The sequence below is a fragment of the Ursus arctos genome, unplaced genomic scaffold, assembly GCF_023065955.2.
Source record: "Ursus arctos isolate Adak ecotype North America unplaced genomic scaffold, UrsArc2.0 scaffold_18, whole genome shotgun sequence".
NCBI lineage: Eukaryota > Metazoa > Chordata > Mammalia > Carnivora > Ursidae > Ursus > Ursus arctos.
Window position 1 is genome coordinate 16,360,578 of NW_026622852.1, and position 19,766 is coordinate 16,380,343.

Consider the following 19,766-nt stretch of genomic DNA (forward strand, 5'->3'; position numbering starts at 1 on the left):
TGAATAGTGATGATTAGGGAGTCAGAAGACTATAAGAGATCTTCCATACAGTTTCTTCTGTGGAAGACTGAGTGTAAAAACTTCTTAACTCATACTTACTTTCCCCCTTCACATCCACGGGAAGTTTTCAGAACTTCATTTGCCAAGTCTCATTAGTGTTAACAACTCTCACGATCGACCAGCATTTTACACAACTGGTCTAATACTTTTAAGTTTTACTCCAGCTTCCTTCCTTAAAATAGCAGTTTAATTTGGTCATTGGAACAAGGTTAACAATCAACTTGAAATTCTATTCTACCATGCCAAACCAGCTGAGACTACCTTCATTGAATTCACACGGCCTTGAGTAATACTAGACAAGAACTCGATACACTTTAAGTCCAATATCTTAAAGATAATATGATATCCTGGGAATTCTACAACTGGTATGTCTAGATGTGTGGTCTATCAAATTAAGAATTATTTCTCAACGTGGGCATTTTCTATCCATTGGTTTATTGTTTTTATTTTTTTAATCAAACAGTAAAAGATACTGCCTCCCTGAACTGAGTACAAATACAAAATAATAACTAAGCATTAATTATGCATGACATTATATACCAATTATTTGTGAAGAAGCCTGAGAGTGTTATAAATATAATCTCATTAGTTTTCTCAACTTTTCCATAGGCTTTAAAGGTAGTCATTGCTATCTCTATATTTAACACATTACTATATTAATAAAAATTATAGATTCCTTTACATCTTACAAAACACATTTACATTTATCATTCCACTTGCCCTTTTGTGAAATTGACACTGTCATCATCTTTTTTCCAAGAGAAAACTAGGGTTTAATCACTTCCAAGATCTTGGTAATCATTAATATTAATGAAGGCTACCCTTTACTACTATGAAGTGCCCTTATTCAAAGGATCCCCCTTATATAGAAAAGAGTTGGAGTGCCTGGTTTGATATTAGGAAATGAAATAGTAAGGGGCAGAAAGGGAACCTTTAAGGACCAAGAGTACGTGGTATTAATTAACTCCAATGCAGTCAAGGTCTAAAACTTGTTTTGCCATTGCTTTTTTTGCTCCTAGGACATTCCCATCAAAATTTGAACTGATATGTTTAATCCTTTTTTCAATTAATTTTTTAATTTAAGTGTCATTAACACCGAATGTTGCATTGGTTTCAGGTATACAACATAGTGATTTGACACGTTTATGCCATGCTCACAAATGTAGTTACTGTCTGTCAGCATACACCACTAGCACAATATCATTGACTATATTTTCTATGTTTTGTCTTTTATTCCTGTGACTTATTTATTCTGTAATTGGAAGCCTGTATCTCCCACTCCCCTTCACGCATTTCACCCATCCCCGTCCCCTCTGGCAACCATTAGTTCTCTGTATTTACAGATCTGATTCTGCTTTTTGTTTGTTTATTCATTTGGGGTTTTTTTAGATTCCACAGATGAGTAAAATCATATGGTATTTGTCTTTCTCAGTCTAACTTATTTCACTTAGCATAATACCCTCTAGGTCCTTCCATGTTGTTGTGTGCAAATGGCATGATCTCAATCCTTTTTGTGGCTGTATAATATTCCTGTGTGTGTGTGTGTGTGTGTGTGTGTGTGTGTGTGTGTGTAATCTTCCTTGTCCTTAGTCTACCAGTGGACTCTTAGGTTGTTTCTGTATCTTGGCTATTGTAAATAATGTGCAATAAACATTGGGATGCATATATCTTTTCAAATTAGTGTTTTTGCTTTCCTTAGATAAATACCTAGTAGTGGAATTAATGGATCATATAGTATTTCTATTTTTAATTTTTTGAGAAACCTCTGTACCGTTTTCCACAGTGGCTGTACCAATTTATATTCCTACCACATATATTTAATCCTTGACAGAACATTCTAGAGTAGAAAAAAATATATAAGTAAAAAAGCAATGATGTCTCAAATAGTTACTGATGATAGGGCCCAAATAGCAAGGTTTACAGCCTTCAAGCTCTTTAAGACCCTGTATTCCTCTAGGTAGCTAAAAAAGTCTTCATAATTGCCATTAAGAGGTCAAGGCCATTTTTCCTGTCCACTTTAGAAAAATGTCTATTTGGTTCTGTCCATTTTTATTATTTAAATTTTTTTGAGAGAGAGAGCATGTGTGCAAGTGGGGGGCAGAGGGAGAGGGAGAGAGAGAATCTTAAGCAGGCTCCATGCTCAGCAGGGAGCCCAATGCAGGGCTCGATCTCATGACCCTGAGATCATGACCTGAACTGAAATCAAGAGTCAACCGCCTAACTGACTGAGCCACCCAGGCACTCCCTTCTGTCTATTTTTAAATCAAATTGTTAGTTTTGTGGTTTTTTTTTTTTAAAGATTTTATTTATTTATTTGACAGAGAGAGACAGCCAGCGAGAGAGGGAACACAGTCAGGGGGAGTGGCAGAGGAAGAAGCAGGCTACCAGCGGAGGAGCCTGATGTGGGGCTCGATCCCAGAACGCCGGGATCACGCCCTGAGCCGAAGGCAGACGCTTAACGACTGCACCACCCAGGTGCCCCAAATTGTTAGTTTTTCATTTCTTTCTTAAGTTGTATGAGTATTTTATATATTTTGGATATTAACTGCTTATCTGATTTATGGTTTGCAAAAATTTTCTCCCATTCAATATGTTGTCTTTTCATTCTGTTATTTCTTTTGCTATGCCGAGAGGCACATGATGAGAAGCTCAATATCACTAACCAGAGAAATGCAAGTCAAGGCCAGCATGAGACATCACTTCACACATGTTAGAACGGCTGTCGTCAAGAGGTCAAGAGAAAACAGGTGCTGGCAAGGGTGTGGTGCAAAGGGAACCCTTATGCATTATTAATGGGAATGCAAGTTCATCCAATCATTACGGAAAACAATATGGAAGGTCCTCAAAAAATTTAAAATAGGTCTACCATAGGATCCAGCAATTCTACTTCTGGGAATACACCCAAAAGAAACGCGAACAGAATTTTGACAAGATACATGCAGTCCCATGTTCACTGCACCATTATTCACAATAACTAAGATACGGAAACGACCCAAATGTCAATCAATAGATGAATGGATAAAAACGATGTGGGGGGGGTGTGTGTGTATGTGTATGCATAGAAAATGGAATATTATTCAGCCATGAGAAAGAAGGATATTTGCCATTTGAGACCACATGACTGGAAATGAAGTACATTATTATGTTAAGCAAGGTAAATCAGAGGACAAACCAATATTGTATGAGATCACTTATCTGTGGAATCTAAAAAAATTAAACTTCTAAAAAAGAGTAAAAAAGCAGTCACCAGGGGAAGAAGGGTAAGGAGATAAGACAGGTAGTATTTGAGGGGACAGATTTATAATGAGCAGTAAATAAGTCATAGAGATCTAACGCACAGTATACTGGATACAGACAATAATATTATACTGTGATTATGTAAGGTGATAAATACCACTGCAACGCCAATCATAGTGCAATATATAAATGTATCACAGTAACACACGGTATACCTCAAATTTATACAATGTTACGTGTCAAATTTATTTAATACAAATATACATGCACGCTGCTTTCCAAAAAATTAAAATGTTCAAGAGAAAAAAACAGTCAAAAGGCTACTGTTGTATACACTCTGCCTCCTGGTGGCACATACGAACAGATGCCACAGAACGCCACTGGAGCACGTGGCTGAGGTGGAACTTAGCCACCGGTAACTAGCACATCTGTCAACCAGTAGCTTCCTCCTCATGTTGCTGACTTTTACACGAAGAACCCTAGCACTACTGTTCCATTCTAACACAATGCTATACTGGGGTTTTTCATGTTTGTATTGGGGCATTAATCGTTTATGCAACTGATAATTATTATAGCTAAAAAACAAAACCAAACAAAAACAGCAAAAGCAGCAGCAGCGGCAGCCACCACCGCCGCCAACAACCCGACAGCATGGTATCATAGCCTCTCGTTGTGCAAATACAAAAACCATCGTCCAAGGAAGAAACTGAGGACGGCAGGAGAGGCGGTATTTAAAGAGCTCTGCTACGAAATAACCGTGAGGTTGGACAAACCACAACCCCCTAATCTGCAAAACAGTAACTCTCTCGCTGTCTACTGAATTCCTGTGAAAATATTTGGTATATAGAAGCTCACCGGAAGGAAGGCTTAGAGGCAAGAGTCTGGCTTGAGCTTCTGCTGGTCCACAACTTGTCACGTGTGGTCTTTCTGAATCTCCGCGTTCTCATATGAAAAGTAGAGCGAGAAATGTCTACATGCTGAACAGATTTTTTTTTTTATTCAGAGAAGCCAGTGAGATAACACTGGCAAAATAACTTTATTGATCATAATTTTTATTAACTATAAAATTTTAAGAATTTGTAAAGCTCTGGCTGCCTGATGGAATCTCTCCCACCCAACCAAAGCATTAGGTTTACTCCTTGTTCCACCACCATCCTTAAACCATTCTCAGTGCCGTTCCTGCCACCCTATTCTGACAGAAGAGTTGTCCTGTTGCCTTTAAATCAGGGACAGAAGTCCACCCATACTGTAAGGTCATCATGGAGAGACAGGGAAGCAGTCTTTCATCTGTTCTTTCATACACTCAAAATTATTTTTAAAGCGCTTATTGTGTTATGCCTTTGGTCACTTACTAATACCACTGATGAATCAAACAAGCATGGTTCCTGGCCTTACAGATTTAGTAGTCGAGTGGGAGAAAGATAATAAAGAATTAAAGCAAGCAAGTCCGCACATGCATTGGTCAGGCTGGGCTAGATTATGCTATGTCGATGAGCAACCCCCAAATCTCAATGGCTTCATACCAGCAAAGCTTTCTTCCCCCCCACTCAAGCAATTCGCTCAATGCAAGTCTACAGGAAGGGTCTGCATGTCTTTGTCACTCAGAGAATCAGACTGATAGAGACTTCACCTTAACGTGTGCTCTCAACAATCTCCACATCGGCAAATCCCACAGTGATCTTGAAGTTTCTGTTCAAAAGTGGCTCGGATCCCTCCTACTTATGTCTCATTATGCCACGTCACATGGTCCTATTTAAATCGGAAGAGAGTGATGATGTACAGCCCCACAGCGTGCTCAGATGGAAGCAATGCAAAAATAGGGAGTAATTCCAATGATTACCACAATATACGATTTCAAATAAACGGGGAGGAATTGCCTTACACGGGACGTCTGCAAATTCTCTTGAGACATGAATAGATGAGAAGAACTCAGCCTGATCGTGAGAAGAAAGAATTCCTGTCAGCATGAACTTGGGTGGAAATTCCAAGACTGACAAGAGCTCGGCAATTACAAGGAACAGAAAAAGGATCAGCATGATTGAAGCGTGATCAGTGAGAAAGAGGCTGGAAAGAAGGTGGGATGAGCTCCTTTAGGGCTTCATCTGCCACAGCTAGGAAGGAGTCTGACGCCGAGGAGGGCTTTAAGCCGGGGAGTGGCGTCATCTGATTTACTGTCGCTGGGTGGACACAGGGGTGCAGGTCGAGAGTCAGAACCATGACGGTGCAGCACTTATTAAAAGTGGAAGAAAATCCACCCAGCACCAGAGAAAAAAAGAACAAACACATTTGCAGATATACTTTGGTGGTGGAAACAATAAGACAGCCAGATAGAGGAGCTATGGGACTTGAGGAAAGGATGAGTCAAGAATGACTCCTGGATTTCTGCTCTGAGCCACTGCGTGGGTGGTGTTATCACTTACAGAGCTGATTAAGACAGGCAAAGGACTGGTTTTGTTTGATTATTGTTTCGTTTGTTCTTTTTTTTTTTTTTTTTTTTTTTTTTTGGTTGGTTGGCTGGCTGGTTGGTTAGAGAGGGTGGCTGCATGAAAGTTTAAGAGTTTGATTTAAAAGTTAATTTCAGTAAAGCTGTGAGATTTTCAAATGTAGATCAAGGAGGAAGTGCATAGTCAAGTCTGGAATCCATAGATGGCCTGGCTGGTTGGATATATTTGGACGTTGTCGGCATATGTGGGGCAATTAAAGCCAAGGAAATAGATAATATTTCACCTAAAGAGTGAATTTAAGAAAGAGAAGAGGGCTCAGGATGGAGTCCTGGAGAGCTCTGACATTTAGAGGTCAGGAGGACAAAGGCTGGCACAAAGTCCAAGGAGTAGCCAGGGACAAGACCATCTTCCGGCTTGGTTCCATTTCTTCATCAGACCAGTATTTATTCTTTGCCTGCTGCGGACCAAAACTGTTCTAGGTGCTCAGAATATGGTAGCACATAAGCCAGCCATGGTTTCTGCCACCATGAAGCTAACATTCTGTCGGAGCATACGCACAACAAACAAATAGGCAAATAAATAAGATAATTTCCTCCATGCAGGTGCTGTGAAGACAGAACGACAAATGTTAGCGTATTATTAGGCCAACTGAATTAGGTTTAGAAAGAGACAAGGGACATCAACATGCCTCATAACATGTAATTATAAACAAAATCTGCTTCTCCTTGAGTTGAATAATAGCAAATATGATTTGGTTTACAACATCAAAAACAATGTAAGCAGACACAACACAACGGTGGGAGATACCTTCACTCACTGGAAGTAAAGGCAACATTTGTGATGCTGGCACTGGTGCTAGGAAGAGAGGAAGAGAGAGTAAGCCGTCGAGGGCAGTTCAAAGCATTTAGCAGAGCTCTCGGGATACTACTAACTCCACAGTGTCTTTCTACCAGATCACAAGAACTGCAGGCTTTTTCAGATTGATGTTAACATGTTTTCTATCAAATATTTTCTAAGAGAAGCAAATATATTTTCTGTGTCATCTACAGTTGTGCTCCATATAATTAAGATGTGTGACAACTGTCTGTATGTATGTGTTCCAAGAAGGCAGTCTGCCAGGCAACGCAAGAAAGAAAATGTCATTTATTCTATACTCTGACCATACCCCTCCTCCCCAATTGACTGCTTCTGTCCCTGCTCCAGAGAAGGCCATTCAGTTCACAGAAGAACCTGGAGTTCCAGGGAGAGGAAGATGTGGCTTTATTTCACTAAACCCCCTGCAAGATCTCCTTCAGTGGAGCAAGTTTGCCAAACTTTTCCAGTGACCACAAAGCATGAGCATGCCTTCCAGGTACCGCAAGCTAGGCAAGTACTTTTTTGGCAGGACAGAGTTTGTCTTCCTGGAGCTATCTGCGCGAGAGCTGAGTGTTGGGTAGTAGAGTTTTTCTAGGAAGCCTATCCTAGATCACTACCTGAAAGTGGCTGGGGTTTGAATTCAAATCTGCACCAATTAAAATTATTTCCCCTGGGGCGCCTGGGTGGCACACCGGTTAGGCGTCTGCCTTTGGCTCAGGGCGTGATCCCGGCATTATGGGATCGAGCCCCACATCAGGCTTTTCCGCTAGGAGCCTGCTTCTTCCTCTCCCACTACCCCTGCTTGTGTTCCCTCTCTCGCTGGCTGTCTCTATCTCTGTCGAATAAATAAATAAAATCTTAAAAAAAAAAAAAAAAAGAAATACAAGTCTACCATCCTTTAAAAAAAAAAAAATTATTTCCCCTGTTTTCTTTAGAATTGGACCAGGATGCACTTACCTGCCACTTAGACCCAAGCAATTCAAATCTTTAATTTTCTTTACCTATTAAAAAGAGCTAACTACTCATAACCTATTCTTCTTGTCTCAGAGGATTCTCACCTTCCTAGAGTAGATAACTAAGGTGTAAGCAGTTTCAGTGTTCGTCTGAGCCAATATTGTTGCTTATACGCTAGAATATAAAGTTCTATAAAATTGCTGCCAAGATATTAAGAAATGCCTAGTCCTTATGGGAAAGAACTGAACATTGAAAGGTGCCTGGAGCTCATGAGGAAAACATGGATGGGGACACACTAGGATAAAAAATATTCCAATGAATGTCCTAGTCATTGACTCCTCTCGTCTCTCATACAAATATTTTCCTCCACATCAACCCCCTCTCAGGTAACAATGTTGGCTAGAGACTGAAATACTTAAGTAACGCTAATTTCAGAAGTGATTTCTGTGACCTATATATGTCTTCTATTCAACATGCATAGCTTTGAAATAATCTTATATTATCTAATTGCCTGTCTCCCAGGAGGCTTGTTGGCTTCACAAACAGTATAAATTTTCTCACGTTCCTGAAATCCAAATTGGTCTTTCTTTATTAAGTTATCCCAGAAACTCAAAGGAATGTGAACAATGACCTGAAATCCTAAGTACCAGACGCTGAAAGTTTTCCATTTCATCTAAGAGCAAACCTGCATATCCTGGGGCAGGAGTTGGCAGGATGAAGGAATGGTTTGCCATCAGCCTTCCTTTTTCCATCTCCACATGGTTGACAGCTCCCAACCAGCTCCTTTAAATACATGCTGTCATCCTACCCCAACTATGAGAAACTCATGGCTTAGAACTATTTTATATCTCATTCCTATGGCCCCTGCGTCATCAAGTGGTAAATGTCGTCAACTCAACCATGTATCAGTAGAAGAGAGAGAGAAACCCACTACTAAACACAGAGGTTGTTTCTATTTGTTTTATGACCCACTAAGGAACTTCAAGCAAGGTGAGAAGGGGACCATATCAAGCAAAGCAGAACGCTTATGAACAGCATAGAGTTCAAACGAGGAATCTACCTTATGCGTGACTGGTTGAGTTGGGAACAAGACCAACAAGCCAGATGTCTCTTATTGAATCATCCAGGTCACCTCAAAATTACCTATTTAAATTGACCAATATTCTACAGGGCGGTGATAATAAAATTATAAACAACTGGATCAATACATCGATCAGTCCATATGATAAACAACAAGGAGTGTGGGGATCCCCACTGCCCAACAGTCTCTTCTCCACACTTCCTGAATCGGTCTCTTTCCCTCTTCTCAGGTGTGAAATTCTACCAAATCAAGATTCATTTGGGTTAACAAGCCCATTTGGAAAGGTAAATAACTCTAAGAGAATTAGTTTAACAATTAAGTCCTTTATGGAGAATGCACTGGCTGCTTTAAATTACTTCCCTCCTAAACTCCAGTTGAGATATCCCCAGAGTATTGAGTACTTTAATAGCAGAGACTTAGGAAACAGAAGAGCAATTTTGGAATATGAGGAGAAGGGCTTTAGGTAAAGACATGCTTAGGTAGAACTTAAACGTGGGCTGTCAGAGCAGTCGGAGGCATGATGAAGTAAAAAGAGAGCAGGGTGAATAAAGAGAAGTTGGAAGGCCCTGAACACAGCAGAGAAATACTTCAAAAATGTGTCCTGGACAAGGCGTGCTCCCAGTTTTCCGTGTAATGTTGCCTCTTGACTACTCAGATATGAGAAGATAAGGGTCGAACAGACTATACCAAAAGATAAAAGTCAAAAGCAACCTTAATAGCTTCACACTCCATAGAAACAGATCATCTCGAAATTCAATTATGTGATAAAAAAAAATCTCCATATATCTTTATATTCTAAATTTTGATAACAGCTAAAAGGAATGGAATCTTTTTCTGATATTTTTCAAGAGCCTTAGTGATTTAAAAGAACAAAGCATGTCAAAAGGCACTATCAGTTTATGGAGGTGGGCTGTCAACTGTGGGAGTCAAGTGTGAGGCATCGTTTTAATTCCCTCATGCTTCCATTTCTCAGACCATTATTCTAGTCAGCCAACGCCAGGGATGAACGTATTTTCACTCAGATACAAACCATCCGTCCTTGAATATTCTAGGGGTTTCGCAGGCCTTGGGAGAGGTCGAATACTGAGTATAGAGGCGCCTTAAGAAAAACCAGGTTTTATCAGACTCAGGAGTCAAACGAAGGCATCTTAACTCTATTACTTATTCTGCAGCTCAAATACCTTTATGATTTGTAGTTGTGGACACTGAATAGATGATCTGTAAACCGCCTGTGGAGAGAGCTGCTCGAAGAATCCCAAACCTGGCTGGAGGGAGCAGCACGGTGACTCCCCACAGCACAGTGACTCAGTGGGCGACAGAGGACTCCAGGGATCTGTTTTCACACCAGCTCTGCCCTCCCAGGCTTGCCACATAACCCCGGGCAGGCTTTTAACTTGTTCCAGTGTATACTTCCTTCCACAGTCCGTGAGTTAATCAGCAGCCCTTGGGAGGGAAACCTAATTTAAATGATTTTGTAAACAAAAGTTTTATGGAGTGCAATTAATAATAAATAGCAAGGCGTTAAGCCCTTGATAGCGCAAGTGAATCAGTTTCCGAGCGCTTTCCATCCTCTACCAGCTGCAATCGTCTGGAAGTTTCTATAGAATGTTCACATCTGCTGTGGGACCAAACCTCCCGGCTCTGCTCACTTGGAAAATCTGAGGACTTTAAAATTAGCACCTGATGGGGCGCCTGGGTGGCTCAGTCGTTAAGCATCTGCCTTAGGCTCAGGGCGTGATCCCAGGGTCCTGGGATCGAGCCCCGCATCAGGCTCCCTGCTCCACTGGGAGCCTGCTTCTTCCTCTCCCACTCCCCCTGCTTGTGTTCCCTCTCTCATTGGCTGTCTCTCTCTCTATCAAATAAAGCGATAAATAAAATCTTAAATAAAATAAAATCAGCACCTGAGCCCATACCCCAAGCCCACCTAACAGGTAAAGTCTGGAACTTTCTTCTCGGGCCTGCAGACAGTGGCCACTTCATGGCTTCTGTGAAGGTGAGCCCCAGAGCCAAGGAGAGCCAGACCCAGCAGCCGACTGGAATCCCCTACTCATACCAAGTGAGATCTGAAAACACTTCCAAAGCTGATGTTTTAGGGCTGAGGCATGAATTTATTCTTAAGTGTCCCAGGAAAGCCCTGGAAACACATCTGAAGGCCAATATCGCCTTTAGCATGTGTGCCCAATATAGCAGACTCACCATTCAACCCATAACCTTGACCTAAACCTTCATCTATGCCAGTCTTTCATGTACCTTCACAGGTCCCCAGCTTTGGTGCTAGGCCCTTGCTGCTTCTAATATCCCTATCTTTTTAGTATGTAGCATGCTGAGAAAGAAACAAACAGTAAAAGCAACATTCTGTAGCTATTATGGCCAACCTAGTTTATCCCACTGAGATCCAGAGCCTTGATTTCAGTCAAGTTTGCTCAATCTGAATGCCCATCTATATCAATACCAGTGATTGTGGTTATTATTATTTATGCTGTTGCTGCTTTTAACGAAGACTTTGTGAAAGGATGAAGATGTCTGTGTAAAGATGTTTTACTCACACCATGAAAGGAAAACTACATGCAATTTATTGGAGAGCTAACTTGAGTATAGACACATGCAATTACTATAGCAGGGCGACCAGAATACACACGCAGCTCCTCTCACTAAAAGGTTAATGAAAGTCCTTTGCCAGGGTATTAAACAGTCCTCTCGGTTCTAATCCAGCATGGTTTCCTCTCCTTGCAACATGCAGGCCCTGCTAAACCTCTTTTATGGGCCCCATGCTGTGTATATTCGCTCCAGCCCAGGCTGAAACAATGTTCACTGTTATCAGGATACTTATTCATAGTCTCCTCATGAAAACTGCTCTGAGTTAAATACTGGCTTTAATAATTGTATTTCTAGAAAGCCTTTAGTTCCCTCAACACGCTCTGAAGGGTATCTGCCAACAAGCGGTCCTCATGTTGTTTTGGTGATGCTACAGTCGGGCATGGATTCCACATGATGCCTTTCATGGAGAAAACAGCTTCTGGAATGGGGTTACAAACCAAAAATGTACTAACTCACTTTGTGGAAATATGGGCACGATGATTTTAGCTCTACACCACCATTAATATTCATTCCGATTCTCCCTCTGGCTCATTTCAACAATAAAACCAGTTCTCCAGCTTCTCCCTGGAAGGAGTTTGTCCACACATCCAGCACCCCAACTTCTGTGGCTGCCACCCAACAGACAGGCCCTGAGTCACGTCACTCTAATAGCCAATGGGGCTCAGCCTTGATGTCCCACAGGAACACAGTAAGTAAAAGAGCAGGTCTCACTGGGCACGTATGCTCTTCACGCAGCTATTTTCCCCTGGCTCAGCACAGAAGGGTAGCCATGCAGAGTCCCATCAGCTGTGAATTTTCCGTGAGCTTTGGACTTGGGTGGGGTAGACTACTGTTCGCTTTGTAGTGACTTTGCAGTTCCTGCCCAAGTTCATTCCTTCCTTGAAGACGTTCAATGCATGGAATATTAGCCATTAAGGACTTTTAGAAATAGTCCAGATTGTTCAGAAGTAAAAGCAGCTATGGGGCACCTGGGTGGCTCAGTCAGTTGGGCGTCTGGCTCTTGATCTCAGCTCAGGTCTTGATCTCAGGGTCGTGAGTTCAAGGCCCTCATTGGGCTCCACACTTTAAAAAAAATAATGAAAAAATAAAATACAAGCAGCTGAACTGAAACCTCACAGATGCTTACCTAACTCAAGATTTCCGTCCTTCTTTCTGTCTGACCCAGGCTGTTATACCATCTTCTCATCTTCCTTTAACCCTAAGCTTCTTATTTGCTCTCCAACAGAAAAAGACTTTTCCCCTCATGTCTACCTCACTGGCTTTAGGTGAAAAACCCTGATGTCATACCTGCCTACCATCAACGAGCACATGTTGCCCTCAGCTCTTAGCAATTCAAGCCTCCCTGATGCTTGTCCCTGGAGACGTGATTCATCATTCTTGCTTCAGGTCCAAACTGCTCAAGTTATAACTTCCTTCCATCCCTCAAGCCTACCTTAACTCTAGCCCTGGGAAACTCTAACCTCTTCCTTTGCTAGTTGGTACTAAATTCGTGGAAAGTATTTTAGATTTCCTGTCCTTCTATTCTAATATTTCCCTGAACTAGAAAGAAAAATAGTCTGTCCAGTACCTAGAAAGAGTACACAAAGGGGGGATATTTATAAACTGGTTGTTAGCCTCATTCAGGAAAAGCCAGCCATGTCTGGTATTTTCCATTGATTTGTATCACTTGAGAACTCCAAGCCATCATGCCCTTAAGACTCCAGCCATTTGAATTCTCTCACTTTTTCTCGTTCTTCCTATTCCAGTTTACCAAGAAGTTGTCTGAATGTGGCTTGTTTACAAAGCTCTTCCCACACGGAGTAGATCAGCTGACACAAGTACACCAATCTGCTTGGCAGCTAAATTTCTCATTATAAATGTCTGCCTTACTCCGGTTTGTTCATCACTCTCATATGAGTCTGGTTAGTGTAGCTCATCCCCTAGAACATCACTTTAAAAGAATACAAACATTCAAGTTTCCGAACATGAAATATTTTGGCTCCAACCTCAGACTTTTAGAGACTCAGAATAGAAACCAGGGTTAAATGCTCAATTCCACTATATTCCTGGGAATTCCTTAACTCACAGCTGGGCCCCTGTGTTCTTTATGTCTCATTTTTAACTTCAATTACCACAAAATTATACACATGCACCTACAAATGAGTTTTCTATTACTTTTATTGGCACTTGTGAATGAAATTCTCTTTGAATTAATCTGTTTTGAATTCTTCATTTACAGCTAGTATTGGCATTTTTTAAGTCCTGGGTTATTTTACTTTGCCAGAAGTTTGATAAAATTGCAGAAGTCTTGGTTTCTTCATAAAGTCTAACATGTCCCCCAAATTTGAAGCCAAGAACTCTTCTGAGGAGCTCATTAACATATTTAGAAGAAATCAGTGCAATGTTTCCCGCTAGCAAGTATAATATATTTCTAATTACCTCTTCTTTTTTCTTACATCTCTTGTCTTTCCAGATTATTGCCTAAAAACGCTCTTCAAGACATCACAAATTAAGTTAGATTGACCTACCTCAGCAGGCGTCATTTTATCTGGCTTTTCCTTCCTAGCTGTGGATTTTTTTTCTGATCCTACTATATTTATTGATTTCTTTCCACAAAGAGTCTTTTGGTGATCTTTAGTTCATAAACATCCGAGCCCTTTGTTGACTTTTAGGAATTGCCAAGACTGGAGATGGTTATGCTTGTATAATTTGTGTTTGACTACTGCAGCCTTGACTTAATTTTTAAATCCTTCATTTTGCTCCCTCCTTTTTGTTTTTGTCGCTCGAGTCTGCTCTTTGCAATAAGAGGCAGGCATAGGGGTCTGAGTCATAAAACTTTCCTTTACAGAGAAATAGCTACAGATATGGTTCCATGCCTGAACCATTTTCTCTATGGGTACACACACCCCCACAGGGTAGTAGAAGGGGAAGAAGAAGGGCAGTAGAGAAGGGGAAGGGTAGTAGAGAAGTCCCTGAAGGTAGCCCCACTCACATCCGGCTTTTAAGAAGGCGTTTTTATCATATTTGTGGAGATCACATCAAGTTCTCTCAAGCTGCCTCTGATGCATTCCCCACAATGCAGCCCGAGTGATCTTTTCCAAGGTGCAGCTCTGGCCTTGCAATACAATGATGATTCAAATCCTGACTCCCCGTTCTACACAAAGTGAAACTCTGAGATAGGCCAAGCTCTTCCATATCTGGCCTCTCCAAAGCTCCAGGCCCCTTCCTTTCCCAGGAGCCTCTTCTCCCAGAGTCTGCTTATTCCATATATCCAACTCCAACAAGCTACTCAAGTCCCCAAATGGGCCTGTGCCTTGCACATTTTGCTCCCTATGAATACAATTCCCCTTCCCTCTTTTCACCCGGAAAGTTCACACATTTTTAAATAACAGATATTCATCTTAAAGTCTATTTTTCCCAACCTTTACCAGTCTTTGTTCAATTCCCGTGGTGATCAAAAGCATTCACTAGTAAGGTCATTGGCGAAGATTATGAATGTGGTCAAGCAGCAAAGCATGTCCAAGGGGTCTAGGTGACCCATGATCCAACAATAGCCCCGTGTTGTCACCAGTGGAGCACTGTGACGTTGACACACGAACGTCTCTCTCACATGCGCACCCGTGTACTTTCCAGGCATGGGGTTCAGATTTGTCTGTAACCTGACATCAACTTGCAAAGTGTTTGAGGCACCGTATTCATCAAAGGAGGATTCCCCACTTAGCTGACCTCCTCAACTTGCAAAGGGATATTTGGCTGGCAAACTCCACGTTAAAAAGTTTTCAACAGTCTGGCTCTCGGGGGGGGGGGGGGGGGTCTAGATATAAAGAGGATCAAGAATAAAGGGTGACTTTTTCGAATTCCCTTCAAGCAATCAGAAATCAAGTGTTTGGAAATTTTGCCCAAAATCTTTTGTCTTGCCCCACTCTCAGAGTCAAGCTTGACTGTAAGCTTTTTAAAACCTGTTCTTATTGTCTTTAAAATTACTGAACCATAATATGATCTTTAGGAGCCAAGACAGTGTTGGTTCTATCTTGGACTCTGACAGAATTAGTAATATTCTCATGTATTATATTCCATATACATTTATTGACAAAATGCATGAAATATCTCATTACCACTTTCTGGTCTATAACTATAGTTGAGCAGTGCCATCGATATTTTTGCTTCTAAGTGTAATGCAGACAGACATTCTGATAAAAACTATTAACTGGAAGAGAACACCAACAAAGGACAAAATAAGCTAACCTCAAATATTTTTTCCTTACTGCTTCAAATGTCCTTGTAAATATCAGAATTCCATGGGCGTTTAGCATAACTTATTCAGTATGTATCATATCACTTAAGAGTTTTTTTAATTATTTAAGCTTTCCTTATGTATTCATGGCATTTTACCCCAGGATGGGGTATTGTCAAGACATTCTTTTCTTTCTTACTAAAAATTATCAGACTTAAATAACTTGATGGCAAAAATTACTGGCCTATTTTCATACTTATTTGAGAACTTTAATATAAATTAGTCAAGTAAATAAAATGAGCTATTATGACATTATAAAGGTAGTTTCTGCAAATCACCTGATGGACTATGTCTGACTTTTAGAAACTGCTTCTGCAAAAGAACTCCCTAATCCACTGAAATATAAATATGTAATTGAATAGATAGATTAAAGGGTCAGTTGTGAAAACAGAGGAATTTCTCTAGGCATTTCAAAGAAGAAGGAAATAGTACTTATAGAACTGATGGGCTGAGGGGAAAAGACTTCTGGGTATGAGGAAATGAGGAAGCTGTGGACAATTAAGGACATCGCCATGAATGAACTCAGCTGACAGTAGCACTGAAGCCGAGATTTGCCACCTGCCCACCATTGTCAAGTACTAAAAATGACGTCTCTTCCAATTTCCCAAATCAGTGCAAGTGCTTCATTGTCAGAATCCAACCTAAAACCTTTTTACACATGGCTTATCACTATTGATAGCAAAAGGACCAGAAACAAATGCATAACTCATCCTCTGAGCAAGTCCGAGAAAGTGCTGACTAATAGAATACCATTTTTTTGGTTTGTGTTTGCTTTTTAATGCACAGATATGGTGGTTATTTTTTTTTTATGGCTACAAATCTTCAGACACTTCTCCCATCAAGAGATGTGGTCTCTGTCTTCTGCCTCCCCTAGATTCTTGGGGTACTTGGGTCTGCTCTGAAGATAGAATATAAAAGAAGTAAAGACATGTGACTTGTGCAGCTGGGCCATAAAGACCATGGAGCTTTTGCCTGGCTGTCTTGGAATACTCGGTCTCAAGGCTCTCCCTCTAAGAACCCAGCCACAGCGCCAAGAGAAACTGTAAAGATGGTCCCAGCCATGCCCAGCTGAGTTACCCCAGCCTAGACATCAGACACGCAAGTAACAAAGCCTCTAGATAGTTGTCTCCATGGTTCCATTCACCCCTGGTGACATGAAGACTGATATATTGTAGAGAAGAGACAGACCATCCCTGTAGTATCTTGTCTGAATGTCTGACCCACAGAATGTGTAAGCTTTATAAAGTAGCTTCTTTATACTACTAAGTTTGGGGTAATTTATTACTCAGCAGTAGTTACTTGAACAACTTGTGAAAACATGAGAAGTTAGAAAAGGTAATGAAGTGGATGGAGACTTAGAGACCGTGGTATTCAACTTGCGTATGCAAATCTGAAAGTTGCCCCAGTAGACTACCAGGTGAGATTTATCCACAAAGCTATGCAATTCGGCTTACAATCATCTGTTATAAACCTGTAGGATTTGTCTTCCTCCATTTTATTCCTTCTCAGTTATGTGATCTTAAGTCTGGAGTCTGAAACTTCAGAGGGAAAACATCTGGTCGGTCTGGGTCCTCTTTACCATTCCCATATCGTCATGCAAATTACACAGATGTAGTGCAATGGGTCTTTCAGAAGCTGCAATTTTCAAAGACACTGCGCAATTTTACCACATTAATTAACTTTCATCCACACACTCCCAGAGGAAAAGAAGGAACAAAAATTCCAATTACCAAATCCATTTGCTAAGGAAACTGAGTTCCCTGTAAGTGAGCCTATCATATTTTTCTAAACCTTTCCCTTGAGTTTGGCAATCCACAGTTACAGAACATTCTTATGGCTAAGTTTCTCTTCTGTTGCTCCCTCTCACTTCTTATCCAGATGTTCTCTTCGATTTTTATCTTTTTGTTCATTTTGCTCTGCTATCGAGAATGACAGTTATTACACGCTCTTCTGTGGCGTTGTAGGTTATCAAACACCTCAGGGACTAGGTCTATTCATTATTCTGTTCTGAACTCATTATCGCCACTTTCTCTACATTTCTGAGTGTCCAGTGTGTATAAAACTGCAGCTCAGTCCTAGGGCAAGTGCAAAGAAGTACTGGAAGATATAGTTCCTTGTTGCAAAGCACTTATTTTCTGATGAAGATAGAAATGGTGTACATAAGACAAAATGGATTTTTTAATGAAAAATAAGAAAGGAAACCAAATTTTCTGTAATTTGGAAACAATAAGAAGAGTTTTCTAACTTGGCCAGGCTCAGCTGGGTGGGAACTCTGTGGTGTCCATGATTTGCCCACGAAGGATTGGGCTTGGGTTCCCCACGTCTTTCTCCCCACTTTACTGAACAACTAATGCATGCCAAGTAGCACGCTGATAAATTTACATTTTATTTAGCCGACTCAGAGATTAGATTTCCACTTATAATTTTGGGCAGTGACCCAACAGATCAAGTTAAGACAACACATGTGAGGGTTTGTTCCAGACAGGGAGGTTCAAAGGTGACCAAATGCGGGGTCGCAGTGCCAAAGTTATAAGCAATCAATCCACAAAAAAGCAGAATCCTAGTTAAGTCTTTCGTATACTGGCCATGCCCCATGTAAGAGAAACCGTGCTAAACCTGGAAATAAAGGATGTTTAAGCCCTTGACTCTGCCACAATAAGTACATGTACCACAGAAGTATACATAAGGCCAAGTGGAGGCACAGAGAAAAGTCTGACCCCAGAGGGGGAGTAAATAAGTAAGACAGGTATACAAGATAGCCAAGGACCCAAGCGACTGGGTTACAGTTTAGGATGGAGCTTTGTTCCCCAAAAGCAAACTAGGTAATCTGAACACGAAAGACATACTGAGACAAACAACACAGATGAATATCAAAACAGTATGTTTGACGGGGGCACCTGGGTGGCACAGCGGTTGAGCGTCTGCCTTCGGCTCAGGGCATGATCCTGGCGTTGTGGGATTGAGCCCCACATCAGGCTCCTCCGCTAGGAGCCTGCTTCTTCCTCTCCCACTCCCCCTGCTTGTGTTCCCTCTCTCGCTGGCTGTCTCTATCTCTGTCGAATAAATAAAATCTTAAAAAAAAAAGTATGTTTGACAAAATAAGAAAGATCTCAATGAGTACATGTTCAATGATTCCATTATAAGAAGTCTGAGAACAGGTGACTCTAATCTATGGTGAAGGAAATCCTAACAGTAGTACCTTCTGCAGACGGGAACGAAGCACCAGGGAATCTCCTGGGGTGATGAGATAGTCTATACCCTGTTTGAGTGTTGGTTACAAGATAGTATGCACTTGTCAAAACTTACTAAATTGTGAACTTGAGATCTTCTCGGTATTTTCATCTGCTTGATGCTTGGCTTCTCAGCTTCTCAGCCTCCCAGTCCTGGACTCTCCTACCTGAGCAGATTCCTCAAGGGCAAGACCGGCAGAGAACATCTGGTTCATCTCAGCACACTTCCCTGCTCTCCAGTGACTGGGACCCTTACGTCCTCAAGGACATGACAGCTCGGCGGTACCTGCAAACAATTCATTTTGTATGATTATCATTTTTATTTTGCTGTTTCTATTTTGCCTTATCAATATACAAGGTAGTCCGTTCCATCCAGAAGTCAAGGTCTAAAGGAAATTTTTTTTTTATTAAAGATTTTATTTATTTATTTATTCGACAGAGGTAGAGACAGCCAGCGAGAGAGGGAACACAGCAGGGGGAGTGGGAGAGGAAGAAGCAGGCTCCTAGTGGAGGAGCCTGATGTGGGGCTCGATCCCATAAGGCCGGGATCACGCCCTGAGCCGAAGGCAGACGCTTAACCGCTGTGCCACCCAGGCGCCCCCTAAAGGAAATTTTTTAATAAAGTGTTTTGCCAACTGAGAAGCCATATGGAGTAAGATAAAACCGAATCCGTTCCTCCTCACGCTGCACACCTGTATGAATATCAAGTGGATCACAATAAGAAACCACAAACAGTAGGAAAAAACATGGCTGCGTTCTTTTATAAGCCACGGGTGGATAAAAATTCCTCTAACTCAAAATCTCGAAGCAGGTCAGAAACAACTTGGTACAGCTGACTACATAAAAATTAAAAACAAAAAAGTTTGCATCATAAAATACTATATACAAAGTAAAAATATCAATGAGCTTTCTCCCCATGCTGTTAATACTTCCAGAAACATGGTGGATGTTCTCAGAACTTGGTGGACTGTCTGTTAAGAGGATAGCAAGCTGGGCACCTGGGTGGCACAGCGGTTAAGCATCTGCCTTCGGCT

At 41.2% G+C, this 19,766-nt stretch overlaps 1 protein-coding gene across 1 annotated transcript in view; it reads right to left on the reverse strand.

The window, feature by feature from the left end:
* Positions 1 to 19,766, reverse strand: part of ELAVL2 (ELAV like RNA binding protein 2) — a 438,381-nt gene that overhangs the window by 34,741 nt on the left and 383,874 nt on the right. Inside the window, exon 6 of the transcript XR_008959890.1 lies at positions 4,153 to 19,018. The gene's annotated coding sequence lies outside the window, so the exon portion shown is untranslated. The remainder of the gene's footprint in view (positions 1 to 4,152; positions 19,019 to 19,766) is intronic.